Below are 18,283 nucleotides of genomic sequence, written 5' to 3' on the forward strand. Positions count from 1 at the left end.
ACCCACGCATGCACGGGGAGAACATGTAAACTCCATGCAGAAAGACCCCAGGCAGGGAATCGAACCCAGGACCTTCTTGTTGCAAGGCAACAGTGCTACCAACTGCTCCATCGTGCAGCCTCCCATCATAAGTGATCCTGAAATTTGACCAGGCACCAAGAACAGCAGAGGTATTTCTTCAACCCCAATACTGAGTTTATGCTGTTGGGGCAGAAGTTGGGTAGTTTAAACCAAACATTGGGTCAGAAATTGTGACCCAATTTACAGAGTTAGAGAAGAGACTAGGAGAAGCATCATCATTCCTTACAGACCGCCATTTTGAATGACGCAATGACCACAATGGACTTCACTGAATCTCAAGTGCATCATGATGAAGTAATGCTATATAACACTGTTAATTCCAATGGGTTGCCTTAAAGACTTGAGCTCACAGAAAGAGTTTATTCACCAAGTATAACATCGTCTTTTTACCTGCTGTGTAATTAGCACAGGCTGTTGCTGTGTTCAACGTTCACACTGACTAAAGCACTAGTCATAACATTAATATACACAGAAAATATTTATGCAGTATTTTATATTGACTTCGAATTTTGTTGTACAAGTTCACTTTTTAAACAAATAAAGTTATTTTTAACTTTATTGGGTTGTTTTGCTATTTTTTAATCCGATCATTTTTACGGCAGTGTCAAAGCAAAAATAAAATGTCTACATTTTACCCAAATATAACTTGTTTAGTAATCCAGGTAATGGGTTATTCTTTTCAACTAGCCTTAATGTAAGACAATAGTTGCTTTAACCCGCTTTAAGGGTTAAAAACCTTCCCCAGCATTATAGGACAAACTCAACATCCAGGTCCAGGGCTGGATTGGTCCACATTTGAGGCAGGACTGGATTTATGAAAGAAATCAGGCTGACTTTTTTGTATTGGTTTTTAACATGCAACCATTTGAATAGTATATTTTATAAGCAGAAGATTAGCTTTTGTCAATTCAGGTTACACAAAGAAAGCTGAGCTTTGTTGAATTATCTTTGTAGAAAGACTTAAGCAGAACAAGACACAGAAATCATTACAAGATAAAATATATATTGAAATCCACAGCCTGTGACATGTTTCCTAGAGCTACAAATAAAGTGTTAAATTAGATTTATTTAAGATTGTAGTAATTAACCTCGCACGGGTCCTGCCTTGATTAGCTGTTAGCGTGACTCTTTGGCAAAGGTTCTGTTCTCTAAACTAAGTTTTCTAGTGTCAAAAACAACGTAATGAAATGGTCACTGCTACTGTTAAACCAGAGAGAGAAAAGTGTTTTAATAGGTTTGTCTATGAAGACATTTCATCGTGGTGTAAGAGAAACGCTGGACAGAATAAACATGAACTAAGAACTAAGATGTGAAAAATGTCAGTGTTTACAAATGGATCGCTTTTGTTTCATGTCTGCCCAGGTTGGTCTGTTTAGCAGATGTGTTTTTCATAAGAAAAATGCAAGGCCTGTACAGCAGAAAAGTGGATAGACTGTGACATTGTCAGACTTTAGGGTCTAATTCCCCTACTCCAGGCAGGTCTACTCACACAGACCAGTTACCCTTACATATGGAGGCCCACTGGAAACTCCTCCTCCGTGCTTCGAGGAGCACTGCAGTCAACCATCACAAAAGCAAGACTCCATCAAACACCCCACAGATGCACTGACGAATAAAGCTTAGTTCAAAACAGCTGCTAGAAGAGCCAAAGCTGGCTTAGATGTAGACAGCACTCATGTCCAACATCTCCCTGTAAGTTTGAGGGGACCACAGACACGCAGTGGTTTGGCAAGAAAAACAATAAAGAAGAGGAAGAAAAAAAACAAAAAAATATTTCCAGTAAATAATCCTCAGGGACATGTTTTCTGCTACTACACTAAAGATTGCAGAAATCCATAGTGTGCTCACAAAAGGTTAACTTTGAACAAAGACTGACTGTAGCATCCTGCCATTGATCAGCAGATAACAATGTAGAGGAAGGAGCCTTTCAGTTTTTTCCTCCATGTAGCTGAAAGCATCTTGGGTTCTCATGGAAGGAACATGGACATAGAAACCGTGTGTACTGAATCTATGATTCAATATTACAAATGATCTTAACGTTTGATCACTTTAATAAAATCTAAAATTCACAAGCTAGAATGAGTTGCAACACATTTACTAAAGAGGGGAAAAGTGAGTATTTGAGTATATGTGATCATCCTACTATGCATGGAAAAAGAAAATATATTATAAATTGTAGAAAAATGAGGAAAAACTAGTCAGCGGCTAAAAAACCTGACGGTGCTTTGTCTCCACACTGTGGCTTAAAGTATGAACTACAGGAACTAGAATTTTCTTTATTGCAGCCGTTTTTGAGCCAAAAATTGGTGTTTTTAAGGATAAATAAAATATTACGAACATACAGATATTAACATATTGGGAGGTACTCCTGATGAAGATGTGTAATAAGCCTTGAAATGAACGAATCTTTTATTGAAATAATAAAATCTCACAATAGAAAAAATTTGGAAAATCGACAGTTGTACAATTATTGATAAACCTAATGATCCCTTTAAAATAAATGCAACTGAAGGATTTTTAAAAATGTATGATTTCCTTTAAAGTTTAGAGTTTCTAGGAACAGTTATGGCTTTTTGTTTTTTCTGCATTTTCTGCAAAATATGACATGACACAAAGGCCCATTGTTTTGCCTACTGGACACTCAGCTGGAAGGGGGAACCTACATTTTTATTGTGAGCAGGTGAGCTAGATGGTAAGAGGTGTAAAAAAATTTTTGTAAAGTTCAATAGGTCTTGTCGAAGCCATCTCTGCTTCCTCGGGTCCGTTGATTTGGGTACAGGTTTCAAAAGAGTGAAATAAACACAAAGTACAATCAACTTTGAGTTCGCCTCTGCGCAGAGCGAGAGAGATAGACTCCAGTGAGAACCTATGAGTCTAACTCTGCCCTCTCTTCGCTTCTCAGCTCGTTTTATTCAGTCTCAAGGGTGTGTTCAACATATACATATATCATGTCACTCATGTATATAACATAACATTTCCTTAGGTCCAAATAAGGAGTGTTTCTGGTTATTTTCTTATAGCAAGCTTGTCTTGTCTCCAGCTTTCCCTGTCCTCTTCTCCCCCATCCAATGATCCCTTGTCCTCCACTAATTTATGACGTTGCAGTTTTTATGCTTCACTCCCTAAGCTTGACCCCCCTATTTCCACACATTCCAGTTACACACATAGTTTATATTCTACAGTCTCCATGACAACTGTTATGGATAAATGCGTGGGAAGGCACCTCCTGCCCACTGTTAAGTATGGTGGTGGAACTATGATGCTATGGTGTCGTTCTTGTTCCAAACACCTTGGGAACCTTGACATCACAAACTCCTTGAAATACCAGGACATTCTGAATTAAAATCAGTAAACTGAAAAGGGGTTGTCACTGGGCCTTTAGCAGAATAATGATCAAAACCATATGGCTACTTCAACACAGAAATGGTTCTCTGCTGATATTAACAGTAGGATTGCCAAACATTGTGGCACTAGTGGTTTTTAATCAAAAAACTTTTTATTTGTCATTAAATGCCATGGACAACAACATGACATTAATCTATTCTCTGCTGTGAAAGAATATTGTTCCCTTACAGCTTCTGTCTGTTTTTGTCACATTTAAATGCTTCAGACCATCAAACAAATTTTACCATCAGACAAAAATAACTTGAGAAAATACAAAGAGCAGTTTTTTAAACCATGATCAAATCTACCGTCAAACATGGTGGTGGGAGTGTGATGGTCTGGGGTTGCTTTGCCACTTCAGGACCTGGACGAGTTGCTGTATTTGTTGGAGTCAGTAATTATGCTCTGTGACAAAAATCCTGAAGGAGAAGGATCAACAAACAATGTGTGATCTTAAGCTCTCTTAAGTGCACTCGGGGTTTACAGTGGAACAATGATCCAAAGCACACTAGTAAGTTCATCTCTGAATCACTCAGAAAGGTTTTGGAGTAATAATGTAAAAGTCCAGTATTAATTTTTATTGAGGTGTTCATGCTGGAAAACCATCAGATATGGCTAAATTTAAAAAAAATCTGCAAAGAAGATTGGCAAAACAATTCCTCCACAGAGAAGTAAAAAGCGTGTTGCTGCCAAGGCTGGCACAATCTGTTATTATGTTTAGGGGGCGATTACGTTTTTCCTATATGTCCAGGTTGATTTGGGCAGCTTTTAACCTTAATAATTAAAATCATCATTTGAAAACTGTTTCTTAGTCTGAAATTAAAATTAGTTTGATGATCTGAAAACGTTAAGTGTGACAAACCAGCAAGAACAGAGAAAATCTATAAGGGAGCAAATGCTTCACTGTTCATCAGATGCTGACAGGTTTCTCAACAGCAGGGGACTTTACTCATCTTAAGGAGAAGTTAACAAATGATTTTCTACTGTGCTATCTACAAAAGATCAGAGAAAACTATCACAGAGACAAAAAAAACAACAACAAACAATTTGAGCTCACCTAAGGTTATCAATAATATCTTGTTTGTTTACCAAAACTGACTGTATGAAGTATGCTCAGTTCTTTTAAAGTTCATCTTTTCAGAATTTCATTAGAACTCTTCAAACAGTGATCTTCACAGCATCTTTGTTGCAATAGTTTTTTTCCCTGTTTACAGCACAGGATTAAAATGGATGGCTTGTGAACTGACTTCTGAGATGTGAAGGAGCTATTAAATACAATAGCTTTGAAAGCTTGTCATGGCACAAAGATCAGATACTTTGCTGCATAACATAAAATGCTTTATTCTCAGGTAGAGACTTTAGGGATACATGATTTGAGGCCTACGTAGCTCTACAAAAAAGAAAGAATCCTTACATATGCTGAGTCGACTAAGCAAGTGGCATTTCTGCTGAGCTAGCTAATGTGAACATCTGAGGTTACTGGAACTTTTTCACCTTACAAAATCCCCACCTGCTTCTTATTTATACTGACGTTCAATTATAAGCAGGTGGATTTTATTTACTAACTATATGAGAAGGGAATCAGTTGCACTGGATTTCTTTAGTGTGTGTGTGGTGCTGGGAGGTAAAATAAAGATGGCTTAATACCACACTCTTCAGCTATTTTAAAGTAATAAATACATAAATAAATCAAAGCTAGTTGTCAATGGGGGGCGTGGCAGGAGCAGAGGAGTTAAGCGCGCAACCCATGTAAGGAGGCCTTGGTCTTCGATGCGACTGTCTTGGGTTAAACTCCAGCCTGTAGACATTCGCCACATGTCTTCCCCCTTTCTCTCTCCACCCCATTTCCCGTACACACACACGTATGTGTGTGTGTATGTATATATAAATAATCTACGAAAACTACCTCTTGAAGCTCATCAACAGAATGCCAAGAGTGTGTAGAGCAGTAATCAAAGCAAAAGGTGGCTACTTTAAAGAACCTAGAATATAAGACATATTTTCAGTTGTTTCACACATTTTTGTTCAGTATATAATTCCTCATGTGGTAATTCATAGTTTTGATTCCTCCAGTGTGAAGCTACAATATTCATAGTCATGAAAATAAAGACAACTCTTTGAATGAGAAGGTGTGTCCAAACTTTTGGTGTGTACTGAGATTTCTATCTATCTATCTGTATATATATATATACATACATACACACGTTTTGACATTTTCCTTCCACTTTACAATTATGTACTTTAAGATAGTCTATCACCAAAAAACACTGAGGTTTATGGTTGTAAAGCGGAAATAATTGGGAAAGTTCAAGGGGAACGAAATTTTTTTGAGGCAATGTAAGATGGAATACAGTTTAAAAAACTAGATTGTGTGGTGGCTATACACAGAAAAAAACTCCAGAAAAACTACATTTTTATCATATTTGTCAGTACAATATTCATAAACCGTAATAATGTTTTTCTCCAAAAGCATTAGCTCTCTGAAAGGGTTGGCTCTCATTCTGGTTGAATACAATTTGGAAGAGAATGGAGCAACAGTATTATCACTGTTTGAAAAAAAAAAAAAAAAAAACAAATCGGCATTTTCATTTAAAAGCAACACCAGTGAAGAGTTCTAACTCAAATGTTGGGTAAAAATATTTAAATGAGAGTTCAGTATGTCCTATTGGCGTCAGAGATGGTTTAGATCATGGCTCTCCAAGCTAATGACTTGTCATTGTTGCACTGGAGAATTATTTATTGTGAAGTCATTGAATGTTTTGACAGGAAATGGAGGTAGGAGGCAGTCTGCCACCAGTGATCTTTCTGTGTGAAACGCCAACTCAAAACAAAGCATTGATAGCATTTCTGGTCTAAGTAACTGCTAATCAACAAAGTTAGGCAGTGAATAAAAAAAATATACTTTAACTGTTCTAATTATTTTGCTTTTTGACAATCTTACTTGTTTATTAGTTGTTTAGTCTGACTGGAAAACTTTCTATGCTCCATTATCAGACCATGTTTCACACAGGAAGATCAGTGGTGGTGCACTGCCACCACCCTCCATTTCCCCTGTAAATAAGCTCATTGAAAAATAAGGCCGTAAAGAATATTGTCACTTACACATTGCATTCTCACTGTTTACCGATTTACTTTTCTACTAAATGTCACTTTTAAATGCTACACAACTGGGCAAAAAACCTAAATCAATGCAGACTTAACCAAATCAAGGATCACATTCTGTAATTCTTCGGTGACATGCAGGCTAAGCAAAAAAGGCTTTCACAATCGAGTTTTCCAAATTTCGCTTTAATATACCTAGACGTGCTAAATATATGCTGTAGCATTTATTGTTTGGAATTGCTCCAATAAAATCATTTAAGCCTATACTAAGATTTAAATCTGATGGACTGCCTACTTTCAGTTGACAGCACGCTAAACCCGTTCCCAAATCCCAAATGCAGTCTGGGATCTGTACAGGAGAGGGATTCTCCTTGTCGGCATATGCCTGGCCTGGATCGTGTGCTCCGTTTCCCATGAATGACACACTTTACTGGGCTGCAGAGCAGAACCGAGCCGATTCACGGGGCGAAGGAGCGACCCTGAGCTGGATCAAGATGCGGAGGAGGAACGCAGATGAGAGGTTCTGATTGTGTTTCAGATGATAGTGGAGCAGTGACCGAGCAATAAGGAGAAACGAAGCTCTGCAGGACAGGAAGGGAGGAAGGTGGCGGTGCTGACGGTGGGGATGATTGGCTTGTGAGGACGGGACCATCCGTAGCCTCAGTGGGGCGATGTTCGGTGGATCTGAGCGCTGTTTTGTGCTCGGTGTTGGTAAATCACCGAGAGTTTAACAAAGCGCTATTTTGAGGAGGTGGGCCAAGTCCCGGGATAGACGCAGGGGACGGGAGACAACCAGTGAGTGGGATCAAACTGGGATGATGCTGCTGCTGGTGGCGGCGGCGGCGGCAGTGATGTGAGGATCTCCAGGACTCCTGGCACTCATCTCTGCAGTTATTCTGCAGGTAAGAGGCTTTCATGCCCCCTGCTGATTGTGCTGTAAAATCCTCTGCAGTGTTTGAATATGTGGGTTGGAGGGTTTGTTGCAGCTGAAGCTGAAGAGTTAGTTTTTGCTGACATCCTCCACACTGCATTTCCCTCCCACGGAAAAAAATGTAACATTAACTAGGAATATATAGACTGAATTTCTTCGTGTTTGTTCTCTATTAGGCGCAAATGATTACGTCGTTGTAGCCCATTTATAGCCAAATGTACTAATTTTATGCAGCCGTATTCTAGCTGTATGAAAATGCCCTGTCCTAAAAGTAGTTTTCATATCTATTAAGGTTTTCCCATTTTATTACGTTACAACCACAAAGTTGAATGTGTTTTACTTGGATTGTATGACCACCTAGCACATAATTGTGATGTGAAAGGAAAATCACTTATGATTTTTAATTTGTTTTACAAATAAAAATCTGAAAGATTTGTCACGTTCTGAGTTTGGGTCAGAGCATGTTGAATAAGCCTTCAGCTTTATTCAAACGTTTTCAAAAAACGAAGCAAAAGCACTGCAGGTACAAAACATAGACGGAATCCAAAAAACTTACATAAGTTGACACTGCAGGAAACATGGTAATACTTACCACATAGACAAGGGTAAAGAACGAAGGAACCAGTCCTGAACACATAAACCAGACTAACTAATATACTAAGGGAATACAAAGGGCAGGTAATCAAAGGAACGGGGAACAGGTGTGACAAGGAGGCAGGGAGGCTGAAGAAACAGGTGAAACTAATGCATAGACTAAAACATGGGCGAAGGAAATAATTAACAATAAGGAGACACAGACCTAAGCAAAACCATAGACCAAGATAAAATAACCAAAAAATGCATAAAAAATCTAGAACAACCAAGAACTGAAGGAAACAGAGAAACTGGAGGAAACAGAATAACAACAACAACCTAAGAACTGGCACCCTAAGTATAAACAAAGGACCATTAAGGAAACCCTGATTACAAAAGTAAACAAACCTAAAACCACACTGACTGAATTAACTAGAACCAAGCAGGGAACATGAGGACAAACAAAGACGTAAACAATAACTAAAGCTGACCTAACAAGAGGGAGAACTAGAACTGTAGAAACTAAACCTAAGGGACTAAATTGGGAGAGAGAACAAAATACCTAACATAAATAAACACAGATAATCCAAGGAAGATACAGAACTAATAATCACAATAACACTAATAATGAAACTATTCTAAATAATGTAACACCAAGGGAACAAGGGCGAGAGGAAACCAGAACTGTTAGGAAAACGAAGGCAATAAACAACATGAATACAAACCACAAACAAGAACATCTGACTAAAGTAAACAAAAACACAAAACCACAAACAATAGTCCAAACCCTGACAAGATTAGATTTTTTTGCAGTTATTTGTCTATAGTGCCTGCCTCTTCCTCCTTTGCAAATCTAGAGAATGACATTTTTTCCATAGTTTGTTGTAGAACATAAATTTAGAAGTTTCAATTGGATTTAAATTTAGACTTTGACTTTGCCATTCTAACATATGAATAAGTCTAGTTCTAAACCATCCCACTGTATTCTCTAACAGGTTTTTATCCAGGATTAACCTGTAATTTAGCATTTTGTTGTTCACACCAACCCTGACCAGATTCTTTGTTGCACCCTAAGAAAAGCATCCCCACAGCATGATGCTGCCACCATAATGCATCTCCATGAGCAAGGTGTGTTGAGGCTGTCAGATGAGTCAAGTGCACAACAAAATTTTTTTTGCTGGTAGAGTCTTCCACTATGGAGCAGGAGATTGACAGACGGATCCGTGCAGCTGCCGCAGTAATGAGGATGCTGTGCCGATCCGTTGTGGTGAAGAGAGAGCTGAGTCGCAAAGCGAAGCTCTCGATTTACTGGTCGGTCTACTTTCCTACCCTCACCTATGGCCATGAACTTTGGGTCATGACCGAAAGAACGAGCGGCTGAAAATAGCTTCCTCCACATTGTGGCCGGTCACTCCCTTAGAGATAGGGTGAGGAGCTCGGCCATCTGGGAGGGGCTCGGAGTAGAGCCAGTGCTCCTCCACATTGAGAGGAGTCAGTTGAGATGACCTCCTCGGGAGGTGTTCCAGGCACATCCCACCAGGAGAAGGCCCAGGGGATGACCCAGGACACACTGGAGGGACTATGTCTCTCGGCTGGCCTGAGGAACACCAGAGTAGCTGGATGAGTACTAAGTCTGCTGCCGCCACAATCCGGTCCCGGATAAAACAGAAGACGACAACGAGATTCTTCCACCTGAGCTGTTGATATCTGCAGCTTCTCCAGAGTTACCATGGGCCTCTTGGCTGCTTAACTCATTAATGAATTTCTCACTAGGCCTGTCAGTTAAGATTGACGGTCATTACGTGCAAGGTTTGAGGTTTATCTAAACTTTCTTTTTTCAGATGATTGAGTGAACAGAGCTGTGTGAGGTGTTTAAAATTGGGCTTTTTTTTTTCCAACCTAACCCTGCTTTAACTTCTCCGCAGCTTTCTCCTTGACCTGTCAGCGGTGTTCCTTGGTCTTCATGATGCTGACTGTTCCAGTCAACTCTGAAGCCCTCATAGAATAGTAATATTCATACTAAGATTAAATTATGCATAGATATACTGCATTTACTTATTAGGTGATTCCTAGATGCATTTAGCTGCAGAATATTTTATTAAGGGGTATCAGAGTAAAGGGGGCTTAACTGCAATGTATGCCACACTATTCAGAAGTTTATTTCTAAAAGATGTTGAAAATTATTCTTCTTATTCCTTCCATTTAATAATTCTGCTCTCCTTTTTGCTGATCTGTAGATTAAAATCCCAATAAAATGCATTCATGTTTGTGGTTGTAACATGACAAGGTGGAAAAGAGGTCTGAATATTGTTACACGGCATGGGACAACTTTATGAGTATCAGAAATCCACCCACAATAGCAATTTTTTACCACAGTAAGAGTGCCAAGAACAAACAACTACACACCAGAGGAAGCAATTAAACTTTAGGCAAACTCACTGTTGGCTAACACAAAGAGAACGGAGCTCCCTATAGGCGTTTTATAGGCAAGTTGTAGTGATTTTTTTTTTTGGATAAACTCATCTTTTCTCTCGCTCTGCTATCCTCCCACATGGGTTGGCTCTGTAGTTACAACAGTGAAATACAGTAGCCTCACAACCCTAAACACACACAGCACAACAGCAAGACAACCACTAACTGGATCATCCAGGTTACAATACACTGATCATACAGTTACAGAAAAAATATTTTGTTTCATAAGTAAAAAAAATAAATAAGGGAATAAGATTTCAACAAAAATCACAAAGAACCGTGGCTAGAAAATAATAAACACAAACAAGACCTCACTTTAGTCTGCTTTATCTGTGACTTTTTTGGTGATTCTTACATCCTCACATCACAAAGACTGCATGAAGCTCTTAGTGCTGAGTTCCACAGAGAGTATTAAAGCCTTGTCACGGGTGCCTCTCCAGTCAGCTGTGAAGGTCGATGCATCAAAAAGCCCCTTGACTTTAGTCTGACGCTCACACTGTGACTATGAACCAGTTCAGAAAAATTTAATAAACTAAGACAGGCCATGATCTCTTAGTTTAAATATAAGATACTTCAACATGTGATTACATGCTAAGAGTTGGTGATTCATCCTTATAACAAAGATGACCATTTGTTCTCTCACTGGCTGACATTAAAACAGACTAAACCTTTCTTGATTTAGGTCAGTTAGGGTTACCAAAATTATTTCTATTTGCTAAATGCCTGCACACACTGGTTCACTTAAGGGCATTCAATAAATGTCCTACCAAACATGCTGTTTGAAAGTGGTATTGTTTTGTGTGTTTTGGGGGAAAAGCGTCTGAACAGCTGATTTTATGTGTGATCAGCTAAGTTATTAAATACAGCACCCCGCCTGCCTGTAATTCAGAAAGCCCATGTGTCCTTTTTTATTTTTTTCAGCCTTCAGGCATGGTTTGATTTGTAAATAGTAAAATTATGTTTCGGTATGCCTTCCTCCGGCCACTGTGGTCCTTAATATTATTGCAGTCTCTCTTGAGTTTTAATAACTTTTCCCTGCACTACTTTGGCAAACACCTACTCATTTCTCCTGGGCCCACGGCCAATCAGTGAACAACAATCTGTTCACGTCAGATGGACCCCCTACTCAGCCCTGGTCAGACCTGCTTAGAAGCAGGGACAAAAAAACTAAAGTGTGCTGAGTGGAGTGGAGCCGAGCTAAATAGAGCCAGTGGAAAGGGTGCACAACAGGTATTCCCAAAGCGCTATTATACAGGTAATCAACATGAAGATGTACCACTCAGGTATTGTTTCATGTCTTTGCTGGATTTTATGTTTTCCTGTATCTTATATACATTACTTTCAGGTACTGCTGTACATTGTGTTCTAAGTCCTACAACCCTTCCTTTGTCCTCCACTCATCCATCTCCTAAATTTTCTGAGCACAGAATGCATAATAACCATGTCGTAGTTAGATTCAAAGGCTTGACAGAAAATGTGAAAGAAGAAATCAAGCTCTTTAGAAAAACCTCTGGAGAAATATCGATTAAGAACACTTGAAAAGATTACGGGAAATAATGTCTAAAGAAATTAGGGTTTAAGATTTTTGCACAATACTGTAGTTGTGTGAAATTGTCGCAAGTCTGTTCCACAAGAACCAAAGCTCTGATCCACTAACTGTGGGGTTTAACCGTGTGACCCAGCCGTCATGAAAACTGAACTGTGAGGCCGTTATCGAAGGCGCGGGGGCTCTAACCGCTGTCCCTGCCAGCCCAGCTACAAACGGAGAGTCGCTCTGAGATCTGTGCTGCACTCAGGACTGACAGCTTGAATGGATGACAGGGCTGTGTGGGCCTAATGGACTGTCAGAGAGAGCAAGGAAGAGATGGATGAGATGAGGGACAGAGGGACACTGGAAAGCATTGGAGAGAGGGAATACCAGGAAGAGAGTTGAAGGAATGATGGAGTGGTGAAGTGGTTTCATGCGAAACCTGATTCCCTCAGTTTCTCTTTCTCTAACTGCTGATGTCTCTCAATTTCTGCTCCTTTTCTTTTCATCATTATCTGAATTTGTCTGGTAGATTGTCAAATATAATCTCTGCACAGTGTTTACAGCTGACCGTCTAAAGTTACTGTGGCAATGCATACAACAGTTTTGTGGCAAGTTAAATACCGTTTTAAGATGCCACTTTTTTATTACTGTTTACAAAAAAAACGTTGTCAGAGTTACTCTTAGATACTTCGTGTCTAATGTTACAAAGTCAGGTTGTTTGTTATGGTCAGCCAGATATAGGACCCCAGAATGCAGACCAGAAGGCAGCATGACGGTAAGTGTAAAATGATTTAATTAACAATAAACTCACTCATAGAAGAGGCAGGAACAAAACAATAAATGGGCAGGCAAGACAGGCATGGCATGATCAAAAAACAAGACTTGAGCATGAAAAATGAAAGGATGTTTCCGCGACAACTAACTGAACAAGGTGTGTTTAAATGGAGCATGGTAAAGGTGGAACACAAAACTGATTAACATGGTGCAGGTGAACCGAATAAACTTAATTGACAGAACAAAACGTGACTGGAGCAAAACATGGCTTGAACAGAACGCAAATCCAAGGAAACAAACTAATAAAAATATAACTAGAAAAACATGAAACGAAAGCATAACCAGATCCAAAAACTTAACTTGACCGCACATGAACTAGAAGACAAAAACTAAAGCATGACTAGGAAAATAATAAACAGAGACATGATTAAAGACTGGAGCAGTGAAAAACATAAGGAAAAAACCAGAAACCAAAAACCAAACAACCCCAAATCATAACAACCCCCCCCTTAAGGGCGGATACCAGACGCCCACAAGAGTCCAAACAAAAGACAACCCGACCAGGGCGGGCGGTGGGGGCCTTGGTAGGAGGGCCAGAAACAAAAACAGAGTTCCGGCGGGCGACCAGGAGGTCGTCCCCAGCAGGCACAGAGTTCCGGCGGGCGACCAGGAGGTCGTCCCCAGCAGGCACAGAGTTCCGGCGGGCAACCAGGCGAACCCGCAGAGGCTGAAGCAGAGCCTGGCGAACCCTCAGTGGCTGAAGCAGAGCCTGGCGAACCCTCAGTGGCTGAAGCAGAGCCTGGCGAACCCTCAGAGGCTGAAGCAGAGCCTGGCGAACCCTCAGAGGCTGAAGCAGAGCCTGGCGAACCCTCAGAGGCTGAAGCAGAGCCTGGGGAACCCTCAGCTCTGGATTCAAAGGCCAGAACGAGGACAAACTGTTCCTTGAACCCCTCATGAACAGGGTTCAATGGCGCTTCCTCCTCGAACCCCTCATCTCTGGGTTCAGAGGCCAGAACAAGGACAAAACTTTCCTTTAACCCCTCAGGAACAGGGTTCGGCGGCACTTCCTCCTCGAACCCCTCGTCGCAGGGTTCAGAAGCCAGAACAAGGACAACTTGCTCCTTGAACCCTTCAGGAACAGGAGCTGAGGCGTCGGCAGGACCCCCAGTGACTTGAGCAGGAGCTGAGCCGTCGGCAGGACCCCCAGTGACTTGAGCAGGAGCTGAGGCGTCGGCAGGACCCCCAGTGACTTGAGCAGAGGCTGAGGCGTCGGCAGGACCCCCAGTGACTTGAGCAGAGGCTGAGGTGTCGGCAGGACCCCCAGTGACTTGAGCAGAGGCTGAGGCGTCGGCAGGACCCCCAGTGACTTGAGCAGAGGCTGAGGCGTCGGCAGGACCCTCAGTGGCGTAAGCAGAGGCTGAGGCGTCAGCCGGACCCTCAGAGGCGTGAGCAGAGGCTGAGGCGTCAGCCGGACCCTCAGAGGCGTTGCCGGGGCCCCCGATGACTTGAGCCGGGGCGTCCCTTTTACGACGTCCTCTGCTACGTGTGGAGGGGGTTGAGGCTGACTTAGGGTCTGGCCTGGAGTCAGGCTGAGGCTGTGGTGTGTCTGGCCTGGAGTCAGGCTGAGGCTGTGGTGTGTCTGGCCTGGAGTCAGGCTGAGGCTGTGGTGTGTCTGGCCTGGAGTCAGGCTGAGGCTGTGGTGTGTCTGGCCTGGAGTCTGGCTGAGGCTGTGGTGTGTCTGGCTGAGGCTGTGGTGTGTCTGGCTGAGGCTGTGGTGTGTCTGGCTGAGGCTGTGGTGTGTCTGGCTGAGGCTGTGGTGTGTCTGGCTGAGGCTGTGGTGTGTCTGGCTGAGGCTGTGGTGTGTCTGGCTGAGGCTGTGGTGTGTCTGGCTGAGGCTGTGGTGTGTCTGGCTGAGGCTGTGGTGTGTCTGGCTGAGGCTGTGGTGTGTCTGGCTGAGGCTGTGGTGTGTCTGGCTGAGGCTGTGGTGTGTCTGGCTGAGGCTGTGGTGTGTCTGGCTGAGGCTGTGGTGTGTCTGGCTGAGGCTGTGGTGTGTCTGGCTGAGGCTGTGGTGTGTCTGGCTGAGGCTGTGGTGTGTCTGGCTGAGGCTGTGGTGTGTCTGGCTGAGGCTGTGGTGTGTCTGGCTGAGGCTGTGGTGTGTCTGGCTGAGGCTGTGGTGTGTCTGGCTGAGGCTGTGGTGTGTCTGGCTGAGGCTGTGGTGTGTCTGGCTGAGGCTGTGGTGTGTCTGGCTGAGGCTGTGGTGTGTCTGGCTGAGGCTGTGGTGTGTCTGGCTGAGGCTGTGGTGTGTCTGGCTGAGGCTGTGGTGTGTCTGGCTGAGGCTGTGGTGTGTCAGGCTGAGGCTGTGGTGTGTCTGGCTGAGGCTGTGGTGTGTCTGGCTGAGGCTGTGGTGTGTCTGGCTGAGGCTGTGGTGTGTCAGGCTGAGGCTGTGGTGTGTCAGGCTGAGGCTGTGGTGTGTCAGGCTGAGGTCCTGACGTGGGCTGCTCTGCAGCAGCAACAGCAGCAGCTCCCTGGAGTCCTGGCGTGGAAGGAAGTGGACGGCAGTAAAACTGCCTTACTGCAGCCTCATAATCCCTCTCCATCTGCCCGATTCTGTCCATCAACTCAGGAGAGGAATACATGAGGCTTGTCTTCCTGAAGCTCTGTATCTGGCGTGCGTAGAACCTCAAGCGCTGCTCCAGCTCGTCAGGTGTTGCCTCAGAACACCGGGCTGGAGCGAGCGCAGACGGCATGGGTGGAGGCTGGCTGGCTGGGAAAACCACCTCCTTGGCAGCCGAACCACAGGAAGGCGCTCCGCGCCAACGTTTCTTGCGGCGGGAGGAGGGCGAAGACTTCACTGCCGGACCAGAGTGCGCAGCCAGGGGAGCAAGCGGAGAAAGGCGACGAAGGGGACCTGTCCCCGGACATGGAATCGCCAACCTGGATCCACCATAAGCCGACTGCGGCACCGACAGCCCTGCAGACCGGCGCAGTTATTTCTCCGCCTCCCGAGACAGGAAGGTAAAGAGGTCCACCGCATCGCGGTCAGACCCAGGACCAGCAGGTGCGAGTTCCATCTCCTCCAGCAGAAGTGGAGAGGGCACAACCTCCAGGTTGGTCGGCAGATTGGTCATAGCCTCCTCCTTCTGACGCTGAACCCAGCAATCCGAGGTGTCTGCCTTCTGCGTGTCCGCGGGGTCTGTGGTTGGCGGAAACATTCTGTTATGGTCAGCCAGATATAGGACCCTAGAATGCAGACCAGAAGGCAGCATGACGGTAAGTGTAAAATGATTTAATTAACAAAAAACTCATTCATAGAAGAGGCAGGAACAAAACAATAAACGGGCAGGCAAGACAGGCATGGCATGATCAAAAAACAAGACTTGAGCATGAAAAATGAAAGGATGTTTCTGCGACGACTAACTGAACAAGGTGTGTTTAAATGGAGCATGGTAAAGGTGGAACACAAAACTGATTAACATGGTGCAGGTGAACCGAATAAACTTAATTGACAGAACAAAACGTGACTGGAGCAAAACATGGCTTGAACAGAACGCAAATCCAAGGAAACAAACTAATAGAAATATAACTAGAAAAACATGAAACGAAAGCATAACCAGATCCAAAAACGTAACTTGACCGCACATGAACTAGAAGACAAAAACTAAAGCATGACTAGGAAAATAATAAACAGAGACATGATTAAAGACTGGAGCAGTGAAAAACATAAGGAAAAAACCAGAAACCAAAAACCAAACAACCCCAAATCATAACACTGTTACTATCAGGGGCAGATGCACAAAGCCATTTCCAGGTGTGAAATGTTTGCAAACCTGAGTTTGCACATGCTTCCAATTATGAATCGAGATACAAAGAGGGCTCCAACAATCACTCCGGGCTGACAAAGATCACGTAGATTTAAATTAGTTGTTACACATCCATTTAAGGGAAACCTGTCCATATTTACTTATATTTGTGAAAATCACAGCCAGAGCAAATGACTCCTGGTTTGAATCCGAGGTGGCTAATCCCAAAAATAGTAAGTCAGATGCATCATTCCACTGTCTTACAATCTGCAGCATCACTTATTGGTTTGGGAACACTGTTGCAGTATACATCCTGCAATCGGATGTTCTTAAACCTTTGAGGAACGCCTCGTCAAGTCAGGGCCTGGAGTTTTCTGCTACCTCTACGGTGCTCCCTTTGGATGCAAGAATCTTATTTTAAAGATTGCCATAAATACCATAGAGATGTTTTTTTCAGGTTATACTTTAATTAACTTCAGTCACTCACCATAAATAACTATTCATAAAATTTTTATCCACTTACTTATGCCTATGAAAGTATCTTTCTCGTTTTCCTTTTTTGTAGAAAAATCAAAAAGAGTTATTTTTACAGTTTAAAAAAAAGATCTTGACATGATTGGAAACAGTAAACAACATTTTTGAAGGGATTACAACATGAGGAGATGAAAATAAATTACAAAAACCCTACATTAAATTGTATATTAAAAGAATAGGTTTTGAGTTAGAGTTGATATCACAAAAAATGCCAATTGGGACACAGATTGCGCTATTTGGATGAAAGACTTCCAGAAAAAATACAACAAATTACAACTCACCCCATAGACAATCTAGACAAATTGTAATTTACAACAAACCAGCCAAAATATGCAAAAATGGGATTAAAAAAATGTAAAGAGTTGATTAAATAAATTAAAATGGTGAACGTTTTTCTCTATCACTTATGTGTCTGCAGTTTTGGCCTAAAGTGGGTCAAAAGATGGAGCAGTGGATGGCAGCCCTCCTGTACTTTGCATGTATTTCTGTCTTTATTCTGCTCTCTGCCACCATTCTGTGGTCATTTTCACTAGAGAGGACCTCCTAAACATATGACAGTCCTCAGTGATAAAGTATTGTAATGAAATTCAGTGGGTCTCGTGTTACTGCTGAAAGCTTGTTGCTGCTTTGTAGACTACAGGTCTTCCATGACTCTAAATGTTTGTAAAATACATGTAACTTCTGTCTTGTATTTTGCCTTTGGTAACTTTAAAATATCTCTGAAGCACAGAGTGCAGCAGAGCGCTCTCTGAACCACCAGACTGTCCACAGACCACAGGCTTCTGTAACACGGTCTCTACGTTAACATTTAAGCAATCTGCCCACTTAATAACACTAATCTACTGATACATTTGGGATTTATTTTAGAAGTTATGAGTTTACACTGTACATTTTGTTACTTTAAGCCTGGAACAATGTTGTTTTGGCTCTAAGCTGAAAGTCATAATGTGACCCGATGCAACACAGGAACAAGGAGTTTGCCTCCTTGTTCCTTTTTCCTTGTCCACAACCCAATATCCAATCCTAGAAGGATGTCAGTACCGGGCTCAACACTGGTATGTGATTGGCTCTTTACCATCTATTTCTTTGACCTTTTATATC

General features: G+C 42.4%; 1 protein-coding gene across 1 annotated transcript in view; it reads left to right on the plus strand.

Moving 5' to 3' along the window:
• Nucleotides 1-6,932: 6,932 nt before the first annotated feature.
• bean1 (brain expressed, associated with NEDD4, 1) overlaps nt 6,933-18,283 on the plus strand; it is a 63,648-nt gene continuing 52,297 nt past the window's right edge. The window contains exon 1 of the mRNA XM_047350983.1: nt 6,933-7,469. The gene's annotated coding sequence lies outside the window, so the exon portion shown is untranslated. The remainder of the gene's footprint in view (nt 7,470-18,283) is intronic.

The sequence above is a fragment of the Girardinichthys multiradiatus genome, chromosome 22 (genome assembly GCF_021462225.1).
Source record: "Girardinichthys multiradiatus isolate DD_20200921_A chromosome 22, DD_fGirMul_XY1, whole genome shotgun sequence".
In the NCBI taxonomy this organism is placed as follows: domain Eukaryota; kingdom Metazoa; phylum Chordata; class Actinopteri; order Cyprinodontiformes; family Goodeidae; genus Girardinichthys; species Girardinichthys multiradiatus.